The sequence below is a fragment of the Puntigrus tetrazona genome, chromosome 10, assembly GCF_018831695.1.
Source record: "Puntigrus tetrazona isolate hp1 chromosome 10, ASM1883169v1, whole genome shotgun sequence".
NCBI lineage: Eukaryota > Metazoa > Chordata > Actinopteri > Cypriniformes > Cyprinidae > Puntigrus > Puntigrus tetrazona.
Genome location: NC_056708.1, coordinates 4529154 through 4552585, shown reverse-complemented (window position 1 = coordinate 4552585; position 23432 = coordinate 4529154). Strand labels below are relative to the sequence as shown.

Sequence of the window (23432 nt, the reverse complement as noted above, 5' to 3'; positions counted from 1 at the left end):
TATATATTATGTTGGCTATTGCTACAAACATAACCACGCGTGGACTTACTTATTGGTTTTATGTCTAGGACACATATTAACATGAACAGAAGATTCTGGAAGATCCAGATATTAAGGCCCTGTCCGTATATATGTAAAGGCTGTATTCAACTGTCAGAAATACATTAAAAAAATGTCTTTCAGTTGCTTTGCGATTCTGTTCTCTACTGACCAAATGAGCTACGAACAAATGAAGAGTTGACGTAAAAATGATCACCAAGCATCAGTCGGTCCTGCATAATCACACAGAAACGGTTAAGACATTTGTTCCATTGGAGAAAGTAAGAAGTTTTCTTTGCAAACAAATAATGGGTTTCAAAATGTACGTAAAGCAATTATGAAAACTCTTCAGGGTTTTAATGGCAGTAAATGGAAATGCTCTGGACTTGAGTAAAAAAATTGAATCAAGTTGTTCGCTTGATCACTGGCCCCTTAAACCGCTTCATTCGAGCGCACAGAAAAAACTCAAAACCACAAACATTCACGAACAGCCGGACAATGATGCGTTTAAAACAAAATAATATTAGAGATCTGTCTTATTGATTTGCATTCAGATCAAGCTATTTTTACAGTGTTTCTGTGGCAGCCTCATGGCCGCTGGCCCCGCTGAGACGACGCTGATGCTGGAGGACGGTCTGGATCCTCAGGCTTTGAGCTGGTGAATGTGCTCTTCACAAAGCGCTGCCATTCATTCAAGCGGCAGACTCAGCCCATCTGTTATCACAGATCGCGCCAGCTACGACAAAACCATCTTATGAAGATTCTCTCAGCTTTCCTGCCTGCAGAAACAACCAAGAGCAGACACAAAATTAAAAGTAATACACAAAATTACATACAGCTACTTTAAGAATAAAGTTAAGAATATGTTGCATTCTCAAAACCTTTAAAAGGGATGCATTCTCACTATAAACTAGTTGTTTATTAGCATGGCTTATTATTAACAATGTCGCACTTTTATTTTAAGGTCCAATTCTCATTATTGATAAACCATTAATACAACTCCATTAATATCAGTAAGCTCCTAATTTGCTGCTTATTACTAGTTGTTAAGTTTAGGTATTGGGTAGAGATGTGGAATATGCAGATGCAGAATGTGTGCTTTATATGCACTAATAAACAGGACGTGTGTTAATAACAGACATGCTAATAAGCATTTGGGGATTTCTACCCTTCTCAGGCATTGCTTGAAGTCTGGTAAGTGTGCGAATCATATCTTACGGTGCAAAGTGCATTGAGGCTGCGGTAGCGATCCTCCAGACGAGAAGAACGCCCAGACGCCCATCAGCAGCATGATGACATACACAGGAGGCAGGCTGCCCTCATACAGCGGATTCAGCAGCGACTGACACGAGGGAAGAGTGAAAATGTGTTTTAGACTAGTAGCAGAGCAAGTCATGGCACACCACAGTAAAATTGCAGACCTAAAAATCTAGACTGACACTTTTAATATTTAAGATGCATGGTAATAGAACAGGGCCAAAGTCTGCCGAGCTATAAAAAAAAAAAAATGCAATCTTCTGAGCAATAACATTTCCTGGGGAAAGCTTTTTAGACACAAATAACTCCAAGCTGTGCGTTCAACAGGAACGCAGTCGAGTCCTGTAATGTGAAGCTCTCTTGCAGCATCCAGAGGAAACATTAGACATCCGAGAGCAGCCGGTCTAAAACAGTGTTACCTTGTGATAACGTGGAGCATCAAATATCTGGTGTAACTTTTACGCCATCAAACGCTACAGGCGCCGAATCTGTATACACGCCAAGCTAATGACTGAATTCATTTATATAGCTCATGTACAATACAGTTCAAAAGTGTGAGGTCTAGGAGATTTTTTTTTACGCTTTTTAAAGACGCCTCTCCCGCTCACAAAGCCTGCATTTATTTATTAAAATTGACAGTAAAGCAGGAAAACAGTATTAAAACAGTATTACAATTATATCTTGTGACAGTAGTAAAATGCAACTTATTGCTGTAATCAAAGATTAATTTTGAGCATCAAGCGCCGATTTCGGGATTATTAATATTAATGTTGAAAATGGTTTGGCTTACAAATTCTTTTGTATTGACGTGGAATCCTTCTTCTTGACAAACAGAAAGTTCAAAAGAACAGCATTTATTGTACTTTTTTTTTTTTTTTACAACAATGTAAAATTCTTCACTGCCACTTTTGATCAATTTAATGCATCCTTGTTGAAGAAGCGCTCATTTATTAAAATCTCAAACGTCCGAAAATTGTTTCATGTACAGTGGCTAAAGAGATCTGAGACTCTTTTTACCAGTAAGTAAATGAGTTTGTTAAAACATTAAATCGCAAATAAAGTGACTTGACTTTTTAACTCGATGAATTAAAGGCTTAGATAAAGTCTTCTACAGGTTTACAAAAATATTTTGTCCCCACTGACATAAAATTAATCTTTAGTGCACACCATTGGTTTTTTTTCTCCATGTGCATGATAATACAGCCATTTGCTGCAGTATTTCACAGTAATTCAGAGAGTTCTACAGAACTGGATGCATATCATGAAAGTTCAGCATTAGGAAACAGTTACAGTTACAAATGCATTTACTATGGAGAAAATCAAAAGGCCGCAAAAAGCATGCCTACTGAAGTTGTTCAATGTTCAAAGAACATTAAATGCAAAGCAAAGTATAACTCACATACGTAAAGAAAACGCATATAAAATCTACTGTACTGGCAGTGGATTTGTGAAAATGAACCTGAAATGATTTGTACTTATAAAGTCAGAGTCTTTCGGTGTCAGCTGACGTTGAATGGATGTGGACAGCAAAGTGTGTTCATGCAAAGCTCACCAGGCCGGGCGACTAACAGATGTAGAGAGACACCGCAGCAGCGATGACTCCACCAGCGTGCCTCTTCTCACAGCCTCGAAGAACACCACACCCCAAAACGTGTGCAGCAGCGCCAGCGCCAGCGTCATCAGTGCTGCACACATCAGACAAGCCTCAGCATCACAAACACTCCACAACAACCCAGCGTACAATCTGAAGGATCAAGGACGAGGAACCCAAATGTACTTCGACTTGACTACATTTTTTTTTTTTATCTTGGCATATGTGACCCTGTACCCCAAAACCAGCCATAAGTATCATGGACATGTTTGTAGCAATAACAAAAACATTTTATAGATGAATTAGATAATAAAGATTATGTTGAAAAAATCATTTTTGATCGGTAATATGCATCGCTACAGACCTTTGAGACAGCTTTAAAGCTGATTTTCACAATATTTTGATTTTTTTGCCACCTCAGATTCCAGATTTTCAAATAGTTGCATCTCAGCCAAATATCGTCCTATCCTAACAAACCATACATCAACGGAAAACATATTTACAGCTTTCAGATACTGTATAAATCTCAGTTTAAAAATTATCTCAATAAAAAAATTACTTATGAGGCCATATGTTTAGTTTGCTGAAATTTCTGGGTTTTTTATAAATCATGGAAAGCTGTTATTATTAATGGTGTAAAAAAATGTAGCAGTAGCAGTGTAGTGAAATATGAAAATTAAAATTGAAGAAAAACAAGTGGAGATAAACGGATCAAAATGAAATCTGAGACTTAGGGATGTCTCCCAAAATGCTTCTTTTTGTAGTGCTGTCAAATGATTAACTTGCATAGAAAGTTTTTATTTGCATACTACATGTATGTGTACTGTGTGTATTCATTATGTATATATAAATACGCAAACATACATTATATGTCAGCCTTATGAACATAACATTTAAGTGACGATATTTACAAACTGAACCAATAAAGAAGTATAACAAGAGTATTCTCCAGATGTTTCCAGTAAAAGCAGAACATAACAACAACATGACAAAGAATGAATGTGTTTAACAAATCCAGGATAAAATATGAAAGTGGTGTGTTTTTCATACAAATAGCTTTTTGGTAATGACCTACATGGCATCAAGACTAAATCAGTTGGTCCCAGTGATTAGTAAATAAAATATAAGTCTTTGCCCAGCAGCAGGACTGGTTTTTGTCAATTGCAGAGTGCTTTGTCGCATGTTGACATACAAACAGCACATCTAAAAGCTGTTGGCTTTGACCAATGAGGATTTGCAGGAGCTCACCTGCTGTAATGAAGTAATACTCGCGAAGTCTCCAAAGATGCCCACCGGCCCCGGGACCCAGGAGTCAGACAAGACGCTGATCATTGAGAACGCGCCACCATGATCCCAAAGCCCAGGCCGCCACTGCACGCAAAACACACACAAGCTGATAAAACCTGACAAATCAAGTGCAACAAGAAACACAATGGCAGCTTAGCGCGTTTACCGTGAGAAGCCATCTGTCGGACGGAAATAGCTGAACCGTCATCATCGCTAATGGCTGCCAGACCTCGTTGGCCTTCCTGATGAATTAACACGGGAGTTAAAAATAAATCACCTTTTCAACTAAAAAAAACTTAGACAAGAAATACGGGGGCAGCATGAACTGTGCCAGCAATTTACGGAGCAATCTTTTGAGTAAAAGTGAGAAATGACTAGACTTGTAATGTAATTAAGTTAAACGATTTTTAATATGAAACCTCATTTGAATGAAGATTCGCGGGCGCCGGTTTCTTATTGTGTATGGTGCACCCGAAGTGTCTCACCTGAGCAGTCTGTAGTAGGCGAAGCGGAAGACTTCCTGGAGCAGGACTGAGAAGAAGACTCCAAAAATCAACAGGCCTCTCTGAAGGCTGACATCCTGCGAGTTACTGGCCTTTATAGCGATGAACCACACCAGAGAGGACAGGAGCAAAGACAGCAGCCAGAAAAACGCCCTGAAACGAGCGCATGCACTTACACGCTACATGTCATGACACTTTGCAACTTGTCATGGAAAGTAGGCTTCTTATAATACATTTTAATGTTCTGTTAAACATTACGTGATCCTTGTCGACCAAACCAGTCATAAGGGTTATTATTTTTGCATATTTTACAGATGCAAAACATGAGTTTTACATTTGTGAGTGCATCTATAGAACATTACCTTCACCTAATATGATTTTGGCTTAAAATAAAAGTGGATAATTTTGACCCATGCAATGTATTGTTCACTATTGCTAGAGGATCACATATAAAGAAAGACAACCAAAAAAAAATTTAAATCTCTTAAAAAGTATAGTGGAAACCACCAGCGTAACACTACAGTGCTTTAATTATTCGGTGGAACATGCCAATGCGTAAAAAAGGTTTTGTCAGTAGCATCATGAGGACGTAAGTGACATTTCATCACGACTCACCCTGCGATCAGAATGATGACTCTTAACGGGTCTTTGGCGATAGTGAAAACAAACAAGGCGAAAGACGGACCGAACGCTATGAAAGCACAGCCAAAAACACTGCCAGAGTCATCCTTTCTCTGCGACCGTCCGATCGGATAACGAGCAACAACGGGTTCGAAAGAAGCGCTCGAAACGAACAACAGCGCTAGTAGGAAGCAGATTTACTTAATACTCCATAAAACAGAGAGAATTTGAAGTGTGCGGTCGTACGACGCAGAGAAATCACAGTGCTCGCATATGCAGGTAAATAAAGAATCGATCCGAGCACGCTAATAATTCTGATTATTTTCGCGCGATTTATGTCGTTCTTCGGCGAGCGCTTGTTCGGTAACATTTTCAAACTTGGTCTTCAGTTTGCCTTTCTCGAATAAAAACACAAAACGCACGCGACACTTCCGAGGGCTTTTGTTTGGTGTAAAGATCGGCTTGCGCTTCCGGGTTTGCGTGCGTGTCGACGCACTTCCGCTGAGTGGCGCTGTGAACAGGAAGCTAAGAAAAAGTTACAACTGTACATAAAGCAGCGTGTTTTAGTACTGTTATCCCCGATCGTGTAGACACGCTATTCTTAATTATAGACTAATTATAGTGGTGGTAAGTGACAGTGCTATAATATGTTCCCAGATTGATGCACTGATGATGATCACCACTTACAAGAGCATAAACAAAAACACGAGAAAGTAAAACAGAATAAAAATCATAAATGTAGACCTTGTTTTGTACAATAAAATGAATTTGTCAGCCACAGCGGACATTTGGGTAGCTCTTTCGCCATTATAATTACAAAATAACAAATATTTCGATTTATTCATTTGCTTGATAGAGTCATGTCATGAGAAGCACAAAAATTACAGAAAATTACAGTCATTACAGAACAACAACCACTTACCCTAATCCACCCTGAATCTGCAGAAAATCTTTAGCTTGTGTTCTTTCTTTGCCTTGGTCCTGATAATTGTCACAGGAAGGGGGCCAAAAGGCCTAGAGAATGTAACCTTGGTGGGATGTTGGTGCTATGGCATGCTAAAGAGTCACCTTAAATGGCCAATAGGAGGTGCTGAGACAAAGGTAAGTACATTTTGGAAATCTGGTCCTTACTGCAGAACACAAGATTCAAGTGGAGAGGTTGATCCGATCCAGCTCCTCCCACCTTTGTACCTAAACCAACCCGTCTCCACCCCTGATCACTAAACCCACCCATAAACCTACTCATCTCCACTCCTCTGATGTTCAGCAGTGAGGGGCCACGAGAGCTGAAGCGTGCATCAAGCTGTTAGTCAGACCTAAACAGAAAGATTCTCCGGGTTCTTGTTCTCAATAATGCAACAGCAGTGCATAGTGCTAACAAGGTTTTGATCGACAAGAAATTCATGGACTGATCAAATCTCTATGGTGAAAAATCTCTGGTTAAAAAAAATAAGCAGATTTTACGCTAAAATAACTAAGAAATAAAACAGCAGAAGTCTGCTTATTTTTTTAACATAAACATTTATAATAGCAAGGAACAAATGCACATTCACAGAGTAAAGTCGCTCACATACTTTTTTTTTTTTTTTTTATCTTGAATGTTTTTTTATCAGACTTCTGAAAAAGATTTTTCAAAAAGGCAAAATTCAGTTTTCAATACTTTTAATCAAATAGCTCAAACAATTGCATAGGATACATAAACGGGTGATGCATAAAAATCGCAGGAATTATTTAAAAATGTGTGCAAGAATGATCCAAATGTTATCCCTTTAATATCAAATAAATGCATGTTTTTACTACATAGTGATTTGCATTTAGAGAGAGTTAGACAAAGTTTTTAAACAGTGTTAAAGATATTTCCCAATTAATCAAATCAATTGCATTATTTTACATACGGTATATAACAGAAAAAAAAATAACAACAGCAGTCTCATCCAACCCCATAATTAGTATCATCATCATCACAATCTTATGTATGTGACTTTCATTCTTCACAGATTTGGTCAGATTTATCAAACAGACGAAATGTTTGGAAACATTTGCAGTAATTATTATTACAGTCAAAAACTTAAGCCATGTCTAATTTTAATTATCACAGATGCTTTAGTGCCACTGACGCCATTTCACATTTTAAAGCAAGGGTTATAAGCACACATTCGTTTGGACCCTCTTGCTTGCGATCTGCGGCAACAAATTTCTCTGAAAGGCCACAAGTTTGCAGCACTGCATACAGAAACATTGCTATTTCTAATTTTGCAGGTGATACGAGTGACACATTAGTTACAATCTCAGCTGCGCATTTTGGTACAAATCGTGAAAATGCTTAAAAATAGTAACCTCAAATGTACAAAAACTTTTCTTTCAATTGCTATTATACGGTTTAAATCCAAAGTCGAGAATTGAGGTCATCGGTTGAGGTCAAAAAGCTACGTTTGTGGTAAACGTGATGTTTAGAATAAATCAAATACTATAAATCCAGGTTGATAATTTGACAACATTCCGCTGGCTTCGCTACTATTGCAAGACATTGTTTGCACTGGACTGTTGGGGAAAGAAAATGGCAAGTGTGTGACTAAGACATTCACTCATCAAAGCAAAGAGCTGCGCCAGGCCCCGCTGAAAGCGTAGTGTGCTGTAAGACGCCGCCTTTATAAATTGTTGAGCTCCAGAAGGGTCTGGTCAAGCACTTGGTGCATGTTCAAATTCTCCTCTTTGGCTTGGGCAAGTTTCTCTGGTGATGCGAGAACAAAAGAGATTTGGTAAGACGGCCTTAACTAACTTAATATTCAAGTATTACATAAATAGACACAAATAGAGCAGGAAAAAAACAATTCTTGACAATCATAACATAAAAAAAACGATAAAAACGTTCTCTAAGAATCTAGATTCTTTCAAATATTTATCCCTGGACCACAAAACCATTCATTAGGTAATGTTTTTTGCATCCTTTTAAAATTATTTTTAGATCTATACATGTATAATTTTTTTACAGTAATTAAGTGTTTGCTGAAATAGAAAAATATTTGGATGCAACCATTTGAAAATCTGGAAAAAAGAGTGCAAAAAAGAGAAAATCAACTTTAAAGCGGTATGTATGGATTATTAAAATATGATTAAAGTGATTGATTGATTTTGGAATAAAAGAAAAATGGATCATTTTTACCCATACAATGTATTTTTGGCTACTGCTACAAATATACCTGTGATAATTATGACTGAATAATTGATAAATGTGGCTGCAACGTATTAAACTGAAAACGCGTGATTCTGAAAAGCAAAACAGAAGCTGTGTAGCAAAAAAAATCTAATCCTATTCTGCTCATAGGTGATTTGACAGATGGAAAAGGAGAAAAACACAAAAGCTTCAAAAGGGGAGCTGCAACATAGCCACATAATAAAAGCCTAAAATATAGACTATGACTAACCTTTCACATGTCAGGAGTGATGGGGAAACTTACTTTCAAAAGTAATGCTTTTCAGCACTGCTTTTACTCCATAAAAAGAAGCTAACTGCATTACTTATTTACTTTTTATGGAAAGTAATGAATTATGTTGGAATGGGCTTGCTTATTTGTTGTTGAAAGTTATATTTTCGCCAAAAATATAACCTGAAAGTTATATTTTTGGCATCTGTAAAGACCGAGTTACTGTGATTTACTAGTGAAATTTATAAGCCTCAGCTGAAGAGAGTGCTTCTGTCTCTGTCTTTTGTAACTCCTGATTTCTCTCAACGTGGAGACATGAAAGTTGTCAAGTGAATGAATGAACGAAAAAGTAACTTGTATTGTATATTAAAAAATGTATTCAGTTACTAAGATAACCTCAGTATTGTGTCTGCTATATATGCAGCTATCTTGATGTGAAAGTAAGCATCCTTCAGATCCAGCGAAAAGAACCAGTCCTCGGAACCAGTGTATTTGTGAAATGATCTGTTTTAGTGTCGTTCTGATGCCCCGTTTCATGAGGCACTTCATGAGGGTGTGATTCAGATCCCTCAGATCAAGGATGGGGTGTAGACAGCCATATTTTTTGGGGGACGAGGAAGTAACAGCTAAAATAAATAGTAAATAGTAAAATACTGAGTCGTGCTGAGCTGGGGGAACAACTTCTATGGCTCCTTCGCCAGCAGATTCTCTACTTTGGTGCGCAAAACATGAACGTCCCTGTTGTGCAATGTTGCGCCGATTTATTATCCCCATAGCCCATTCTGAGCTTGCTATTGGTTGGACAGAGGTTGGATTGATTTGAGTGCTTAGTCGGTGTAAAGGGACACTAAACCGGAGTGGTGTGAGAAGAAAACCGTTCTTTTCTTGAGAAAGTGTGTCTTTTATTTTGTGTGGTATCGCAGAGCTCTGCTGTCTGGGCGCCAGAACGGGCCCAACGCTTTACAGCAGAAACAACATTGTCTACACCTGGAACTGAATGAAGCGGACAGTTGGTGCATCCAGGAATGGGACCTGGGCAGTGCGCTTTGTGGCCTGCAACGGCAAGTCTGTTGCACTTCTCAGCTGGTGGTGGCGAGGAGCTTGGCCTGGAAGGCTTAGAGCACTGCCATCAAATGCATGGAAATGCTGAAAACCTGACTAGCTGACGAGTAGGCTTGGACGGGTGGTTAGCCTTGGCTTTCCAACCAGTTGCTGTGGGGGGCAGAGATACATGGCCACAGATTTCTCCAGCAGCGGCAGTCTCTTGTACCCTTTTTCTTCGATGTCATCGAGTGAGTAGGGGGTGCACCAAGACTTAGTGAGCTCATCGTGGACCTCAGGGAAGAAGGGGGAGGCTCTTTGACAATGGCTTGATGGTGCCCTGGCAGGAACCAATCGTTCAGACAGTTGAAGGATGGCTCCTAGGGAGGAGACCAATCTAGCCGGCACAGTTCCTCTATAGGACGCGGATAAGTTTGGTGTACTGACTGTGACTGTCATCAGCCCTGCACGTGATGCAATGATGGGACAGCATTTGCAACAACGCCACTGCTCTTTGATACTGCTTTTTTTTGCTTATTCTAAATTAGGCTGCTTCATCTTACTTTTGAGCTCTACAGGTCAGAAATCAAACCAGCTCAACTGTGTGCATTCTAAACAGTTAATACTGTAATATTAATATAACTGTTCCTTACCTACCTACCTACCAACGCACAAATTAAGCTAAATAACCTTGGAGAACAGTATCTTTGCAGCTTAATGTTTCCATATCTATCAGCACCTTCTATACGAGTTTGTCATGTTTTTGTTCTTCTTTCGAAACAGCTATCAACAAGAAGCCGTTTTTGAACCATCTGCAGTTTTTGTAATATAGAAGCATTCAATATTTAATAAAGCCAGAGCATTTAAAAGAGCTGTCAATAACATAAGCAACTCCAGTCAAGTTCTTTCACACTGAATCAATCAATCATTTCTTTTTCAAACTTGCCTTACACACACAAAATCTGAATGTCCACTTTTCACACATAAAATGAATGACACATCTGTGATGAAGCAAAATAAAAATAGAAATGAAGAAACAGAAGGAAGAAATTTTTACATTTATTACAGCAGCATGATAAAGTAAAGCAGCGGCGAGCACGTATGACACAGATGCTGCAGTTTAAGCGTCAACATTATGAAAGTCATTCAGCTAAACGTTGGACTTATCGAACACCTCAGAATGGACGGTCATCGTGAGAACGCACAATGCAGACCATTCCATTACAGATCACAAAGACAGGAGAGAAAGACTAAACACGAAACTGGAACAACGTCTGATGTCCGATTCACGGTCACATGGCGAAAAACAGAAAAGAACACGGAAGAAGAGGTGGAGGATGAGGAGGAGACCGAGAGAGCGCTTAGAGAGTGGTCATGTCATTTAGAGCCAGATCCAGCTCCTCGCTGAGGGCTTTACCCTTCAGTTTCTGAGCGTACACCTCATCTGTACGTCGTCCCAGAGGAGAACACAGAACGACAGACGGAAAAAGACAAAATAATACCATGAGATGAAGAACCAATTTAAACCATCAAAGTTGTTTCACTGCAAAGTCTGAACGACAAGCAATCTTGGTTAGAAAACCTTGGCTCAGGCATAATTTTCAAGCTCACTCAAAGAGTCGTCTTGATTAGTCGCCTGAAATAAAAACCCACGATACATGCTCTCACGTGTCGTCTACTTATGCCCTCGACATCTAAGGTGTCAGAGTCACCTCACCGAAAACAGATGACATGCAGTTTCAGTCCATCAAAAGACACAAGATCCATCTCTACTAAACACACACACAACGCCTCAAACAACGCTCAAACAATGTTAGTATAAGACATCCGCTCTATCTGGTCATGCAAACCATTTTTCTATGAATCATTTTGTTTTACAAAACATTAATGCACACAAGTAGATTCCAGTTATTTTGTCATTAGTACAGACACTCTTTACAGGCAGCAGAACAAATCTCCAAGACGCACCTTCTAAATCACAATGGTTTTCTCAAGCTTTGCCACAGACCTTTCAGCAAACTCGCACGAGTTTCAGCCTAGAGGAAAAAAAAAAAAACATTTTCATCACATTTCTTAAAATGAATACTTCAGAAATATTACAGCGCAATGACCATCAATGAGCTGATCAAATGGTTGGCGAAGTAGCCTGAATTGTTTTGTTAATGAGTCTGAATTATTTATTTTACACGCTGAATAGTTTGAAGGGGTTCTCACCAATGAAACAATAAAGGGAAACTTTAGAACACAGAATGAAGTGACTGTGAACCTTCAAATCAAGTGAAACTAAGATAAAGATCTTTTTTTTATCTCTGAGATTAAATTTGACATTGCACAAACTGACTAACCATATTAGTGAAACAGTGTATGCGAGTAAGTGTCAAACTAAAGTTCATATGCATTCATACACGTGTTTTTGTGAATTGTGGGGACATTCCATAGGCGTAATGTTTTTTTTTTTTAATTGGCCAAACTATATGTGCTATTGTCCTGCACCTAGACCTACCCCTTACAAGAAACCCCTTACATTTGTAGATTTTCAAAAATACTCACTCTGTATGATTTATAAGCGTTTTTAAAAGCGGGTACATTAAGTAAATGTTCTCATAAGTCACCTTCTCCTTGGAATACCTATGTCATACGTCATTATACAAATTTTTGTCCTCGTGACGTCACAAAAATGAGCGGGCACACACACACAGACATACATGCATACATGTATGGTCTCTCAGTATTTAAACACAGTCAGTGAGAATACTCTCAAAGGTGTCACGCTCACTGAGCAACCAGGCTAACAACCCCGGTCATAAAACTGTATCCATAAATCCATCTCTAGCAATCAATAACCTACCAAATCAGTTCCAGTTACACAAATGATAAGACTTTAGTCTGTATCTGAACACGTGCCTTTGAAATGCATGATAGCGTTCGCTAACAAAGAAGTATTAGTTTTTTCTTTTAGGTAGCGCTGCATCAACTGAAAGCTTAACATTTTTCACAATCATATTTTACAGTGTACCATATTTTATTTACCACATTACCACAGCCGGTCAAGGTGGTTTAATCTGGGTTTAGACCGCTTTAACTATTAAGGCTTCCGTTACAGTGAATAATAATACGGTATCCAACTTAAATGAGTTTATAGCTGATAGAGAAGAGCAGTTGTGCTGAATTTTCATGAACTCACCTCTTTGAGCTTGTCAGTGAGTACTCGGATTTCCTCCTCATATTTGTCTTCCTTTGTGGAGTACTGGGAAATAAATCAAAAATGAATCATTGATGCTGCAGATTTCATTATGTGAAGAAACTGAAAAGCAAGAGCACTTTTTGCAACCTGTGCAATAATTATGCCTGTGAAGATAAAACTGTTTTTTTTTTTTTTTTTACTCTTTACAGGCTAAATACTCAATGCAGAATACTAAAAATGAATACACATTGCATAGCATTGGCAAGAGATAGATGGCAGTGAAGTCTATGGAGAATGGGAGTATAGGAAAGCTATTCAAAGCTTTTTTCTCAAACCATGGAAACAATTCACTTTATTGACTAATCTCACCCTGTATACAGCTCTGCTTTAAGGGGAACCTCATTTTTAAGTTTAGCTTTACAAAGAGCAAATTACAACCACAAATATTAGAGATATTAGAGATTAACCTGAGAGCGAACATGGGCAGTCTGACTTAAAAAATGAAGAGCAGGGCATTTGGACTTTCCACCGCAACAAACGCTAGGGCTCTGCCTACCTTCTCAGCCTGTGCCTCCAGGGACTTCAAATTGTTGGTGACATTTTTCAATTCTTCCTCTAAGTCACCAGATTTGCTGTACCATAGCAAGAGATGCAGGAAAAGAAAGGGCAAAGGAAAGGAGAGAGACAGCACTATGAGAAAAGGAAAGCAGTTTAAGCTAAAGAGACCCCAACCTGAACGAAGCAGGTATTTTTGGCTGAATCATTCAGAGTCATTCGATCACATCAGGCACTTTAAATATGTCTTTACGTGTTATTCACAAAATTGTTTCTTAAGAAAAGCAAATTAAACATTTTGCAAAGTGCTTGTTACATAAAGAGTGTTTATTCTCCAAGCTTCTAGTTGAGGTCCCTTTTTCTTTTGCAAAAAGATGCGTTTGTCTGCAAAGGGACAGAGCCGAGAAGAGCAGCAAAGGAGGATACAGATCTCCGAAAGAGAGGACGGGTCAAGAGAAGCCCGGAGTTAACGTGCTACACCAGTCTCTCGGCAGTACCTCTTCCTCTCCGGCCATCATGGATTTCAAATTCTGGTCCATGAGTTTAAGCTCTTCCTCCAGCTGCCTGACTCGACTGGGTTAGTCCAAATGGGCCGTTGGGGGAAAGGGGAGGTAATTGGGGGAGTCACGGGATAAGGAGCAAAGGACCATGCATTTTGAACACAAGGAAAATGGGACAATCAGAAACCTCGCTTTTGTTATTTCCTTAAAATAAAAAGCATTTGCAGCATAAAAGAACCCTGGAAATAATAAGTTTGCTTAAACTCATGCATCCTAAACTTACACTATTTTTGCCATAATATATATATATATATATATACTGAAATTAAAGTATTAATATCTATTATCGGTGACCACAAAATCCCAGTTAACACACAAATGAAAAAGCAATAAAGTTCAGTCTCAACTAAACCGTTTTAATATGCATTATATGTACTTACGCTCAGCCACTTCAGCTCGCTTCCTCGGAGCGCTCAAGCTCACCCCTCAAGAATAACCAGTTTACGAGCGACCTGGCGGTCAAACAAACAATCACAAATAGAGCCAACATTACAATTACAGTCAAATAACAAATATCTCAGATCTGTAAAGCCAAGTTAGGAAGGAGGAAGTTAATCCCCAATAACGTATAATGTTATCTTTTAAATGAGCAAATATGAAATATAAGAAAACATTAGCATATTATTTGATAGCACTTGATTTTCTGTTTCTGAATCTAGAAATAATTCCACGTCTTTCACTCCACCATTGGAACTTTTATGCATGGCCATAATTCCATAAAAGTAGACGCTTTTCACAGTATAAGAAGCCTAATTTAAATGAATGCAAGGCTGGCTGACATTTTCACCTCTTCGTATTTGCGGTCAGCTTCCTCAGCGATGTGTTTGGCTTCCTTCAGCTGCATCTCCTGGATCTCCATCTTCTCCTCATCCTTTGTTGCTCTGTTCTCTATCACCTTCATTCCTCTGTTTACAGAGACCACACAGTCAGTATTACATTCAGAAATGCCGTAAACATTGCCATAAACAAAACGACACAAACTAAGTCGAAGCACAACGGATGTAAGGTGTTTCCTCGTGAAGCTCTGATCGTTTGCAGTGTGCAATGCTTGTCTTTCGATTGGCAAAAACTAAATGCCTAAAAATACTCCCGTGAACCGAGCTTAGGTGTATAGTTTAAGCGTGAAGAAGCCAGGGTCCCACCTCTCGCCTCATCTGCGGCCTTCTCTGCCTCCTCCAGCTTCTGTAGCGCTGTGGCGAGTCTCTCCTGGGCGCGATCCAACTCCTCTTCCACCAGCTGGATACGCCTGTTTAGAGACGCCACTCAGCCTCGGCCTGCCATCACAGGAGAATCAGCCAATGCACACAATGCCAACCGATCCGCTGCGATCCGCTGCAAACATGAACATGCTGGATAATGCGATGGCGACATGCAATGCCAAAATCCGGAGATAAATGTCCAAGTGCAAAAATGACATCTAACCATAAATGATCTTTCTTCGTGTTGTTACGTCATTCAAAAAGTAGGCATTTTTGAAAATCAAAAATGTTATTTTGTTGCAATCAGTACAACTCTGAAAATGTTGTTGATAAAAGTTATACCATCTAGTGTTCTCTCAGAACAATGTGTAAATTGCTATAAAAAAAAGATTAGAACATTAACAGAAAATGTATGCTTTGCAGAAAATGTAACACATGTATGGGAATTATAAAGCAGAAGTTCCCGTTGGAGACGCGTTGCTGGCTTTAAAGTTAAAATGTAAACATGCAAAGTTCACAAGGTAAAGAGGGTCGAGCTCACTATCAGCTGTTTGCCCACTGCATTAATAGCTAACTACACGCTAGCAATGCCATTAGTGTGTTAACCCTTTCAATGTGGGAACATTCGATCGTGTCACCAAACACAGCTCAAAATGAACACGAACCGATGATCATTGTAAAGAATTCCCCCAAAACAACATGCCTGTAGCTATTAGATAACATAAGAAAATTGGCCTTCACGACAGACGTTCTTCTTCATAATCTAGCAAAACGACACTTGCTCAGTACAAAGGTGGCCTCATTTGCTTGTGGGTCGGCAGTAGGACACGCCAGTTTCTAGAGCTATTTTCACTGCAAGGTTAAAATCCAGGATAAAATATGAAAATAGCCCGGACAAGCCAAAACCTCATTTAAGACGTTTAAGATCTTTTCAAGAAACGTATCAAACACATAAATGGCTTCCACGCAGTCGCATGCTAAAATCTAGAATTAACTTAAAAATGGAAAACGTTTCAGCGATCTTTGACTACTTTTAGATGTAAAACGTAATTGATGAAAGAAAAATCAACTTCCAAAATCATCTTACTTATACTTTGACAAAGCTAGAATGACGTTTTATATCGCCGAGCTGGTTTTGACAGAAAACCGCACGTTCGTGTCACTTATAAGGTGTGGGAGCATCGTATCATATTCAAAACTCACAACTCGCAAAACTGTTTTTTTTTTTAATCAGAATCGGTTTTGTTAGCCGAACGATGTTACGCTGTTCTCAATCAACAGTACAATGCATTGAATGCAGTTCTGCCTCGATCATGTAAAACTACATTTCCCATGAAATCTTCCATGACAGCTTAAATTACAGATCAGTTTTTCGTTCTTGTTCATTTGTAATGCAAAAAAAATTATAATACTGGCAGTGCAGGTGCATTTAGGTGCACGAGGGGTTGGGTAACGCAATAAACATTTCTCCAAGCTTGTGTTTATCTTCATGTAAACTACCAACACGTCTACAGAGGACAAGTACACGAAACATTTCATTCAGTCTGGTCCTGTGGGCTGATGGATATCTGCATTCAGGGCTAACCTGTTTAATTGATTTGCATCACACGCTACAGGTCCGTGTCAGAGAAAGAACTTGATTTTGAAGAGAGAGAGAGGGATGCTTTAAGTCGTTAACATCACCTGCCCTCTAAATAAAAACTCTAATCCTCTTCTCACGTCCGGCGCATTAGCTCAAGTTCACCTGACGGGTCAGGAGCATTCACTCGCCACACACTGCAGACCGCACCTCAATATTGCTTCACCTGATATTTGGATAATGCGTTTTTGAAGTGAACGCTTTGGATTTACCTTAAGGAAACAGAATACATCAAAGCGCTCGCTACAAAACAGCACAACAGATGTCGACCACGAGGAGCATCATTTTACAAAACCAGAATAGAATAAACATGTTAATCGCTGGATTGTTGGGATGGGACAATATTTATCTGAGATACAGCTACTTAAAAAATCTGCAATCTGAGGATGCAAAATTTAGTTTTGATATATTTACGGAAGGAAAAATATCTTCATGCAACATAACCTAATATCCTAATGATGCTTGGATAACTTTGACCCATAAAATGTATTGTTGGCTATTGATACAAATATATGCTTGCTGCTTATGACTGCTTTTGTGCTATATATATATATATATATATATATATATATATATATATATATATATATATATATATATATATATATAACCCATTAATAAAGATACTGTAGTCATCCAGGAGATTACATATGGCCTACAATAGGTCCCCTTTCTACCGCCTGGTTGTTTTGAAATAAACGGACGTTGGTATAGGATGTCTTTGAAGTTAAGAAGGAGTGAGCAGTGTAAATAAAGAGATATAACATCGCTGTAACAGAGTAGCTCGGGCCAGAATCCGCATCCAGGTCACTCACTCTCTCCCTGGCCTGCCGCTCCAGGTCTACCTCCTCTGCAGCTCTTCTGCCCGATCCTCCGCGTCGTCCGCCTGCTGCTGCAGGCTCTGGATCTTCCTCTTCACCGCTTCTATGGACGTTACCGAGGCCATTTCCTCTGGATCCCGAGTCCGGTGTTAACAACGACAAACGCGACAAGGCGGGAGCGATATCGCTACGTTCCAGTGATCTCGCCTATGTCAGACACCGTTCAGGTTAAACATGCCAGTTTCTTCTTCTAAAGAAGTAGAATTTCAGGAAAAAAAAAATGTAGCGCGGACCGCCGGCGAGCGCTCTGTTCTCACCGCGGTCAAGCGCGCGCGTCCGCGGGCTGAGCTAAAGCCGACGCTCGCCTGAGCAACAGATGGCGCCGCGCACCTGTCAGGTGATCCGGCTCGGCAAAGAGGAGCACAGAAGCAGGGCCGGGGCTTTTTTTTTTTCTTGCTTAGAAAATAAATACAAATGTAAGAAACCGTATGCCAAGGGACAGAGGCAGGGGTTTTAAGGATGGCCGTGCATTAAATAGCGATTCACGTGAAAGAAAGAATAGAAAGAAATAAAATTTAAATAAATAAATGAGAAAAAAATAAATAAAAATTATAATAAAAATTAATAATATTAATAAAAATAAAATTTTAATTATGCAAAAAAGTGAGCATACGTTCAAAGTTTTAGTTGCCTTTATGTTATAGGTAGATTTATTTTATGAATTTAAAATAGATTTATATATATATATATATATATATATATATATATATATATATATATATATATATATATATATATATATATATATATATATATATATATATATATATATATAAGATACCAATTGGGACCCTTTAGGTACCTTTTTAAAAGTTACCACCCCAAGCAACAGCTTCTTTACCTTTTTTTTTTTTTTTTCTCTGAGCTAGAGATAAACAAATGCATGTACATCTATGATTTTGATGCTCACATCTGAATGAGAAATATCGATAACCAAGTAAACCTAAGTCGTTTCAAGTATTTATCTTGAAATATTATTAATAATACAAAAGTTTATTGTAAATTATACCGTAGAAACATTTGCTTGTTAAAAATACCAAATTAGCCATTTAATATGACTCCATCTACATCTTCAAATTCAATAAACTGGCCAAATGTGAAACATAACTTTACAACAGGGTCAAAAGCAAGGTTTAGAACGACGTTAATCCAGAAGAATGTCTTTAACAACACCCTGACTATGAAAAAGGGTTAATGTTCTTTACTGATTGTTTGCAAATCTGTGTTTCAGGCCTGTTTAAAAACAAGAGATACAACGACATAATGGTTTTTAAGAAATTTGATGACACACAGCAACATGGCTTTTAATTTACTCACAGCCTATTGAATTCTTGGTCACCTAGCCGTCAAGATCATACCCTGATTGTGTCTGTGATCTCAGAGATGAGTCTTACCGCTGACAACCTTTCTACGTCATGCATTCATTTCAAACAAATCATAAACAGGATGTTTCAAATGTTTGCCCAGGCCCATCTGAGTTTACTGTCCTTCAATACCAATCCGTTCAATGAAGCTCTGAGCAGAAGCTCTGGAAATCATGACATCACTTCACTGTAAACAAATGACTGCATTCCTCTGATGTTTTTCCTTTTTTGGCCACACGTTAATGGTGTAAATAGAGCACACATACAGCGAGTGAAGCACGCGGTCAAAGAGCCTTGTATATCAGTGTAAGAACTGAAGGCAGAGCGACTAGATTTCTACTGCGACTGAATTGTCTTTCACGTATAACTAGTTGATAATTAGCGTATGTACATAATACAACACCATTTGTATTTTTCGTACTTATATTGTATTGTACAAAGCATGCCACTGCATGTATTTTGGTCATCGGTGAAAAGTATTGGATATTGAGAATTATAGGAATCATCCTTAATAGTGGAAAGAGTTCAAGGTCTTGTTAAACCCCATGAAACATGACAGGTATGGTATGAAGCAGAAAATGCAGGGACGAAGTGGTGATGAACGCTATGACACTGTGAGGTGCTGACGGTGTTTATGAGGTGTTTACAGAATCTGATACTGTGGGTGGGTTTGGCACCCGAGCAATAGAGCAGCTGTCAACGGGACCGGCCCAGTCAGCACGGGCCACTCTCAAGATTAACGGCTTCACATCTCATGCCGACCACAGGAGGGCAGCTTCTAAATGCGCAGGTTGTTCCAGCTCTTTAATCCTGTCATTTCTAGATGTCATGTCTGAAGACATTCCTCACTCCCAGTTCTCAATTCTGATGCAAAACATTGCCGTATGTGTGTATGCATGCATGAGTTGTTGTTATTATTATTAACATCTATATATATATCTGATCTGGCAGAGATGGTCCTAAAATTTTTGACCCAAAAATGCCTTTTCATGCAAAATAAAAGTTTTGAATTAAATATATATATATATATATATATATATATATATATATATATATATATATATATATATATATATATATATATTTCTAAAAAAACAAAAACCTACTGACTCTCACAACTGCGCATGCGTAACGCATCAAACAAGTCGTGACTGAGAGATGCGTCGAATCTTTAATGATTTGTCTGTCACTCACGTCTGCGGCCCTTCTTCTCGGCCTGCTCGAGTTTCTCCTGAGCATCCTTCAGTGATTCAGAGTACTTGTCCAGCTCGTCCTCCACACCCTTCAGCTTCTTCTGCAGGCCCAGGAGCTCCTCTTCCAGCTACACACACACACGAACACACACACTAAGCTCTGAAAATACAGTCAAATGATGCCAGCACGGGACGTAGGAAACAGTTTTTATTTGAGCAGCTTTCGATGCTCGGGTTACGTTCTAGTGCAGGAAGACTGACTGAAGGACAAGGTAAGGGTTGATAGAGTCATTTCTTTCCTTTAGAAGATCATTGCTTTTTAAGTGAACGTGTCCGTCATTCGTACACCGTTGATACATGATGATGTGTAAATCCCGGCTCGTAAATGACTGTCTCGTTTAGGCAGACCGTTGGGAGGGGGGCAATTATAAACGGCAAAGTTATGTTTAAGCAGAGAGTTGCAGCAGCTGCTGGTGACCCCCACCCGTCCATTTAACACACGACAAATAAACCACCGCACATAGCTTAGCGTCATAAACCAGCCTCTATTTATTGTGAGCCTGCGGGACGGCCCGGCTGCTGCATATGGAAACGAGATGATGCCGGCTGCAAAAATAGAGCCCACTTTGGTCAGCTCGTAAATCGAGAAGCGCAAAATAACGGTTTTAAAGCAGCGCAGTCGTGACGGATGCCTTCCTTTTATTCCGTTTGACGGACGGGGACAGTTATGAGAAGCATCGCAGCTTTGGGCGTCAAACGCAGCCCGGCGGCTCCGGATGGTACGACGCGCCGATCCTATTATATATCAGCGATTCCACGAAGGTGGAGCCGGACTAAAAAAGATCAAGGACGGCGCGTGGGCGCAGTAACAAAGGCCTTGGGACAAGAATAGATGGAGCTTGGGTCACCAGAACAGGCTTTTAACTAATAACGTGATTTAAATCAGATGAATATTAACTTGAAAGTAACTAGAGAGTTTTAAAATTAAATGGAATCAAAAGTGATCATATAACACATGCTCCAACAAAATCGTCTTCTTTTGGAAAACCAACTGCACTTCCATTATGGACAGCGAGAGCGCTTTTTGAGCGACAGAGCCCTCATTAAGATGGCTTTAGGACTGTTTTAAGCGACACTGCCTATTAATCATTGTGGAAGATTAACAGGAATAGTTAGGAAATTATTCAACTCAATAATAAACAAGCGACAGGCCCATTTGGACTGTTATTTGTGTCACATTTAATCAAGCGATGGAAAATACGGTTCCTGTCAGCCCGGCCTCTTAATCAAATGGCTGTAATCAAGTATACCTACTTAAATATTCTAACATATTTACACCACTATATTTGGCATCAGCCACTTCACTTAGTCCTGACTGACGGGTCTTAAGGAACAAGACTAAAAATAGTTCAACCCATCAGAGATGCTGGACCATAAACTGGGATCGATCATCAGTTTTTGGAGGAGCTTAGACAATTTTCCTCATGCTTTTTCCAGTCATGCGGTTTTCTCAGTTTAACAGAGAGCTCAAACAGTTGCAAAACAACGGAAACATGTACGGACCTACAGTAAAAAAAAAAAAAAAAAGTCTAGATAACCTTTTTCAGTTCACCAAATCCAGTCCATTTACCTGTTTGCATTTGTCCTCTGCGCCTTTCTTGTCTATCTCTGCCTGTTCTGCTCGATCTATGGCATTCTCCTTGTCTAGCTTCAGCATCTGCATTTTCTTCTTGATGGCCTCCATTGTTGATTTCTTGGGTTTCTGCTAGCGGCTGAGAAGAAAGAGGAGAACTTGTTCGGAGAGTGGAGGCAGAGACGGACGAAGCTGAGTGAGCAGCAGAGAGGCGGCTGGAATCCTCTCCAGAGGAACGCTGGTCTTTTTGGAAACTTCTCTAAAGTCTCTGGGAGAGCGACGTCCCCTACTCTGATTCGTCCTGCTGAACGGGCTCAGTATTTGTCCCTGTGATTTTGTCCATGTTTGGGAGGCTCTGCATTCTCATTCTCCAGTTATACTTAAATCTGAGGTCAGGATTATTTAAACGCTATGGGAAAAAAAAAACAACTACTAGTGCAATTGCAGATTAAACACTCTATTTACCTTATAGTTAACTTGAATTTCTTCATAATTTTGATGATATTCTGCATGACTCAGGACCACTTTCGCTGCCTGGACATTGATTTCGTCTTCCCAGTGGTTTTTGTTCTACTGTAGTCATTTCTACATAAACACATAGCGTAAAATGCTCAATTTATAATTGTTAGTTTTATAATTGATAGTTTAAAAAAGAGAAAAACAGATTTAGGTGTCAAGGCAAATGAGAAATAGTCACTTTGGGCATGTTCAGGACTTTCAGGAGGAACTTTATGTCAAATATAACACAAACGAAGTATAACGGGTACCACAAGGCTCAGTCTTAGGACCTCTTGTAGTCATTATTCATGCTTTCTAATGCAATGTAAACATTAAACGTGACTTTCATTTTACGCTGAGGAGTTAGCTTTAAATTTGTTTGTTTTTATTGGTGTAGCACATTTAAAAACATATTAGGTTGGCCAAAGTGCTTTCCAATAAAAACGATATTTAGAAGAAAACAACAACATAATATTTCTTAAAGTATCCAGCCTTCATCATCGAGTTCGACCGCTTATCCTTTTTAAACTCAGTTAAAGTAAATTCCCAGGTCTCTTACTTGCTTATGCACATATTTTAGGCAACAGGACCTGGTTTAACATGTGCACAGATGGCCTACTAGAACCCAGTATTAGGCATTGCGTTTTTGACATTCTGTGCCATCCATAATATCACATTATTAGACTATTAGATTTATAACCTCCGGAAAAACTCAGACTTGTGCCAAAGGAGGAATAATTAGATATAAAAATGTTTTAAACATTATGATTATGATAACTGCTGTTACCTTCTGTACAAAATCACTTAGTAGCAAATTGCTTTCAAAACCTTTTTGCCAATTCTGTAAAAAGCCTTCTACTGCTGAAATACTGCCGTTTTTTTAACGTCCTGATAGAGAAAGGTCATGGGTCAAGACTGGATTTTTGCAATTTGCAGGCTGGGTATCCCAGTTTTTATAAACA

The 23432-nt window shown here is 39.0% G+C and overlaps 2 pseudogenes; both read right to left on the bottom strand.

The window, feature by feature from the left end:
- Positions 1-791: 791 nt before the first annotated feature.
- LOC122352392 lies at positions 792-10223 on the bottom strand (annotated as a pseudogene).
- Positions 10224-11125: 902 nt separating this feature from the next.
- On the bottom strand, positions 11126-22233 carry LOC122352390 (annotated as a pseudogene).
- Positions 22234-23432: the final 1199 nt, after the last annotated feature.